The sequence below is a fragment of the Myotis brandtii genome, unplaced genomic scaffold (genome assembly GCF_000412655.1).
Source record: "Myotis brandtii unplaced genomic scaffold, ASM41265v1 scaffold292, whole genome shotgun sequence".
Taxonomy (NCBI): Eukaryota; Metazoa; Chordata; class Mammalia; order Chiroptera; family Vespertilionidae; genus Myotis; species Myotis brandtii.
The window spans coordinates 511,520-517,126 of NW_005361156.1; the positions used below are offsets into that span (position 1 = coordinate 511,520).

The 5,607-nt window shown below is 50.5% G+C and overlaps 1 long non-coding RNA gene across 3 annotated transcripts; it reads right to left on the reverse strand.

Moving 5' to 3' along the window:
- Positions 1-248: 248 nt before the first annotated feature.
- Positions 249-4,720, reverse strand: LOC102262084. Of its 3 annotated transcripts, XR_001362683.1 has the most exons (4): positions 4,624-4,720; positions 4,141-4,185; positions 2,627-3,044; positions 249-1,364 (listed from the first exon to the last, which is right to left on the reverse strand). It is a non-coding gene; the product is annotated as an uncharacterized LOC102262084 (long non-coding RNA). The 3 variants fall into 3 exon arrangements; XR_313757.2 differs by having other exon boundaries at positions 2,634-3,044; positions 4,141-4,720; XR_313756.2 differs by having other exon boundaries at positions 4,141-4,720.
- Between the last annotated feature and the right edge of the window lie 887 nt (positions 4,721-5,607).

Genomic DNA, 5,607 nt, shown 5'->3' on the forward strand with positions numbered 1-5,607 from the left:
TGCCTCAAGGAGCCCTCACTGCCACCCATGACCACTGGTCAGCAAGTGTATTCCAGATCCTGGAGGTGTCAGATGCTGTTTGTGCAGCTCAATTCCTTCTCAAGATATTTTCTAAAATTAGCCTTTAGAATAACACCTATAGTATAAATAAACATTTGGAGTTTTCATTCTGGAAGAGGGCTTTTTTCTTTTCGTTTCACAATTGATGCTTAAATGCTTTACAAGGTAATATTGCAACCACCAGTTTCTTTAATTGCAGAAGTAAAACTATTTATTAAACATACCCATGCTAGTGAGTTATGCCTGTGGGAAGAGAGAGCACGAAGCACTGAGTCTACCCTGTAAACATCTCCATCTGGGAGAGTCCCTGAGACTGGTCTTGCGCTGAGGTGCTTGGCTGGCTCATGTGGCGGAGGCAGGAAGGAATCCCACGAAGGAGGAAGGCTGCTCGTGACTTGTTCCTGTGTCATCGTGCCCATAGTGTGGAGTGCAGGGGACACTGCTGGGTGCTTTTGCAGCGGTGGTGGTGTAGCGACTAGCATCTCAGCCTTGGACTGATGCTGGACAGTACAGCCTTGGTTAGGCTGTCATCAGACAGGAGGTGCCTGGGTCCTCACGGGCAGCCCTGTTTCTCAGGCTCCCACTCCTGTGGGTAGAGGTGCCCAGAAGGGGTGTTTCAGGGGTGCTGAGGTCCCTGCCTGGCACCCAGGGGTTTGTCTGGAGGGACAGGCCTGCTGTGAGTGTAGAGCTGCTGCAGCCTTGGGACCTTGGCACTGGCTAGTCCTCTGTGGAGAAAGCTCTCCCCAGGTGTCCTGAGGGCTTTCCCCACATCCTCAGATGTCACCTTCCCAGTGAGGGCTTCTCCGTTTACGTACATTTACACCAACCCCATCCAGATACTCCCCTCTCCCTTCCCTGCTGTATTTTCCTCACAGTGATTATCACCATATGACACACTGTAACTTTTATCTGGTTTCTATTTTTGGGGGGTCTTTCTACTCCACTAAAATGTGGGCTTCTTGAGGGCATGGGCTCAGTTTTGCTCTTTGCTGTCTCTCCAGTGCCCGGGAGAAATGTATGGCACACAGTAGGTGTTCAGTGACCCTTTGTTGATGAAGTGGATAAGAGCAGTGTGATCTCAAGAGCACTGCATTTGCCTTAAATCATCGAAGCTGCCGTGAGGTGCTGGCCTAGGCTGCCATTTCACATAAAGCATGTGACGGAGAAGCAGGGGTGTGTGTGTGTGTGTGTGATCATCTGTTGTTGCCATTTCCAAACTCCAGAATTCTTTCTGTCCTCCCTTGGATGTTGATTTCAAAATGACTGGTTTTTCCTTCCGGCTCATGAAGGCTGCTGCGTTGAATCTGAAACATAGAGCAAAGCAAAACTTTAAAAAATGCTTTAAAGTTTTGCGTGGTTAGCTCTTACTACATTTCACTTTTTGAACTTTAGTATCCCTCTCCTGGCCATTGCAGCACCATCTGAGCCTCCATCACCCTCCTCTGAACAGTACTGCAGCCCTTCAACCCTCCCTCCAAGCCCCTCACCAACCCATGCTGTGGACCACAGCAGCCAGGCGGATGCTCTGTTCCCCCAGCACTTGTCCAGCTCTGCCATAGCCACCCTCACAACTTTACCCAGCTAGTTCTGTAAATGACGTCGGGCTTGTCACCCCATTAAGATGTAGCTTCCTAGGGGCAGGGACCATGTTTGCCTAAGGCTGTGTTTTGGGACCATGGCTGGCACAGTGGCCATGTTTGTTGAATATTTGGGTTAATAGCATAGTTGATTTACCTCTTTTAAGGAACTCTTATGAATAAAATGAGTGCATATATTTTTGTAATGAAATACCTGGAAAACCGTGGCTTTGAAGGGTCAGGTGTTCTTAGAGAAGTCACTCCACAGCCTGAGTTGTCTGCACTGGGCAAGTTAATGTCTCAGAGCTCCCCCTGAACTCCCCAGGGCTGAGGATATGGAATTGTGGGACATGCTGTAACTGTGGCAAAAACAAGATATGCCTGCTGAGCTGGGTGGAGCAGGCGGGGGTGGCTAGAGAGGTTCCTGGGGTGACTCTTGGAGTCCTGGGAGTTCGAGGTGGAGAGGAATGGTGCTTGTGGACCATGGGTGCTGCCAGCATCCTCTTCTTGCCTCTTCTCCTGGCCAGAGGGCCACCTTCCTCATCTTCCTGCATCTCTGCACGCTCCCTGTTCTCTCCTCGCACTGTGGTCCCCCCAACCAATGCAGGCATGACTCCACTCAGGCCCAGAGCATTCTGCACTCGCAGAGCATGCTGATGGTGTCAGCCAGCTGCCAACAACAAAGGTACGGTGACTGACTAGTGTATGTTCACTTGTAGTAAGGTGGCATGTGTCCCTTAAAGGAGAGGCTTAGGAACACCTTTCAACCTCATCGGAATTGTGCTTTGGACTGAGAGAACTTGCCAGGCATCTTGTAAAGGTAAACTTAGCATCAAGTGCATTTGTGTTTACAGGTGGGAAAAACCTTGGCTCATACCTTCATCTTTTGACAGACTCTGTAAAGTATGAAGAACACACAAGATCTCGATCCTAGAACCACCCACAGGGTACAATGCTAAGAATATAGACACAGGTTTAAATCTTAATACCTTTTACCTGCTGTTGGGGGATAGGGAGGGCAGTTCTTCCAAGAGAGGTGAGTCCCCATGGGAGCAGCTGTTCCAGGCCAGGCTGTATGTGCCCAGATGCTTTTCCTCACGTCCCGTTTCCTGGCTGGATATATTCTCATTCTGCAGTGGCTTGTTTTATTGTGGAATAATCAGGGCATCTTCATGGCAAACAAAAAGCTCCTAGCTGTGCTTTTCAAATCCCTGCTCTGAGTTGAATTTGCTTCATTAATTAAAAAAAAAAAAAGTAAGGAAAAAAAATCCATAGGAATGTAAATCAGAAATTATTGGGTGTAATCTTATGGGAAGTGAAATGTCAAAGGCTGGCACTTGGAAACAGCAATGTCGAGCAGAGTTGCAGCCCCGACTTGCATGTGTTGAGCCAGGAGTCCAGGCAGAACTGAAAAAGAAAGCAAGTGCTTGCGCCTGGCAGTGTGTCCTTGGGCTTCAGCTCTGTGGCTGCTAGAGTGACGGGACTGCTTTCCCAGGGGCAAGAGGTTGTGCTGAGACATTGAGATGAGTGCATCTTTGCCAGGTTGGTGTTTTACCCTCTGGGGAGTGGGATGTGCATGTGGCTGCTGAGGGAGTTGGGTCATCTCACCCTCATTAGAGGTGTGCCCACTCCCTCCTCAGCTTCCTCCAGCTATCTTGGCCACTTTTTCTCCCTCCTCGAGCTTCCTGAATGCCCATTCTGCTCAGTCTGGTATTTCTCAATGTAAAGTTGCAGCCCTGCTTGGCAGTCTTACTGCCAAGCCTCATTAATACTGCTGTTTTATTTTTATTTTTTATTTTTATTTTTTAAAAAAAAATATATTTTATTGATTTTTCACAGAGAGGAAGGGAGAGAGATAGAGAGCCAGAAACATCGATGAGAGAGAAACATCAATCAGCTGCCTCCTGCACATCTCCCACCGGGGATGTGCCCGCAACCAAGGCACATGCCCCCGACCGGAATCGAACCCGGGACCCTTCAGTCCGCAGGCCAACGCTCTATCCACTGAGCCAAACCGGTTTCGGCAATACTGCTGTTTTATACTGTTTAGGTCATGGGTGTAAGTTTCTTATTTCCCAAACACAGCCTTATGCCACACTAAGCCCAGAGCCACTTCTGTTCTCTTTGCTCCCCTGGCCTGGGGACTCAGCCCAGTCTCCTGCCACCCCCTGGTCCGACATCTTGACCCCAGGGCATTGCCCCAACTGCACAGACTTCCCAGATTCCTCCTTGGATCCCACCCCTATATCTAAGGAAGCACTGGTCACACACTCTCCCACGGGCCTGCCCCTTCCTCCTAACCCTCTGGACCCCCATTGTTCTTTAGGTAAAGCCAAAGGACCCCACAGATCAGCTTTACCCGCCTCCCTACTGGTGAAAATAATCACCGTTTCCTTTAAAGGGGCCGTGGTCTGGAACAAGGGCCGGAACTTCTGTGACATGGAATCGAGGCTTTGCCTCAACCATTGTATGAAAAGAGCTGAACCATGACGTTTGCACTCACCAGGCTCAGGAGTTGTTCATCAGCTCACTGCTACCTCAGAGACAGCTGTCAGGTCAAGTAGGAAAGATCAGAGGGGGCGGGGCTCATCTCCACCTTCAGAGCCCCCAGGGTGCCTGCCTCAGTCAGATAGGACCCTGGGCTCAAGGGGGAACCCATCTAGCAGGGAAAGGAAGTTTATTGGACGCCAGCAGAGCTCAGCAGCAGGAGACACACAAAGGTGACCCAGGCCTAAAAGGTTGGAGGGACATTGGATGGGACAGAGTCGGGAGCAGGGAGCCAGATGGAACTGCAGTGCTGGGTGCAGAGGAACACCTCTGGGAGCCCAAGGAGAGGAGGAGGGGGATGGGCTTGTGCTGAGCCTCTAAATGTGAGGATGATCTGGAGAAGGGCACGTGTAGGGAAGGCCTCAAAGGACATACTACATGCCTCTCTTTGAGGCTCAGCAACTCTGAGTCATTTAAAACAGAGACCTGTATGGCTTACCTTAAAAATCCATGTGAATTTTACACTTGAATCCTTGTTCCATTTTTTTTTTTCTTGATCCTCACCCGAGGATATTTTTTCCATTGATTTTTAGAGAGAGTGGATCGGAGGGAAGAGAGGAGAAAAAGAGACAGAGAAACATTGATGTGAGAGACATTGATTGGGTGCCTCCCACACACACCTCGGGCAAGGCTGGGAATTGAACCTGCAACCCAGGTACATGCCCTTGACTGGGAATTGATCCTGAGACCCTTCCATGTGTGGGCTGACGCTCTAATCATTGAACCACACTGGCCAGGGCTCCTTGTTCTATTTCGAATACAAAAAATGTTTTCCCAAAAACCCCACAGAGGCCACCCTTACATACTGGATCAAACACACTGATTTAGAAAGTTCGGGCCGAGAGCACTCTAGAGAGAGAGGTGCCCAGGGGCCAGGTGTTCATACGCACAACAGAACCCTGACATCCGAGTCAGGTACCCTTCCAGACTCCCGGAAGACACGCCAGCTCTCTGGGTACCCAGAACCTGCCATTCACCCCAGATATACCTGCTGCTGGGCTGACCTCCACCAGGACACGCAACACCAGAGTGGGCTTTAGAAGGGACCCTCATCATACTGTGTTTCTCCCACGTGGCATGACTCTGAGCTCCAGGTCTGCCCAGGCATCACTGGGCTCTGAGGGCAGGACACTTCACACTGGTCCACAATGGTCCTAGCACGTGGCCCCACCACATCCTCCCAGAAGGGAAGTCACAGAGCCCATGACCCAGACTTGCCCCCAGGCCCACCCACCAGAGCCCAGAACTGCGGGTTCACCAGGGAAACCCTGAGACGTTGAAAAGCAAGCGGCCTTCAGGACAGTGGTCGGCAAACCGCGGCTCGCGAGCCACATTCAGCTCTTTGGCCCCTTGAGTGTGGCTCTTGCACAAAATACCACGTGCGGGTGCGCACGTACAGTGCGATTGAAACTTCGTGGCCCAC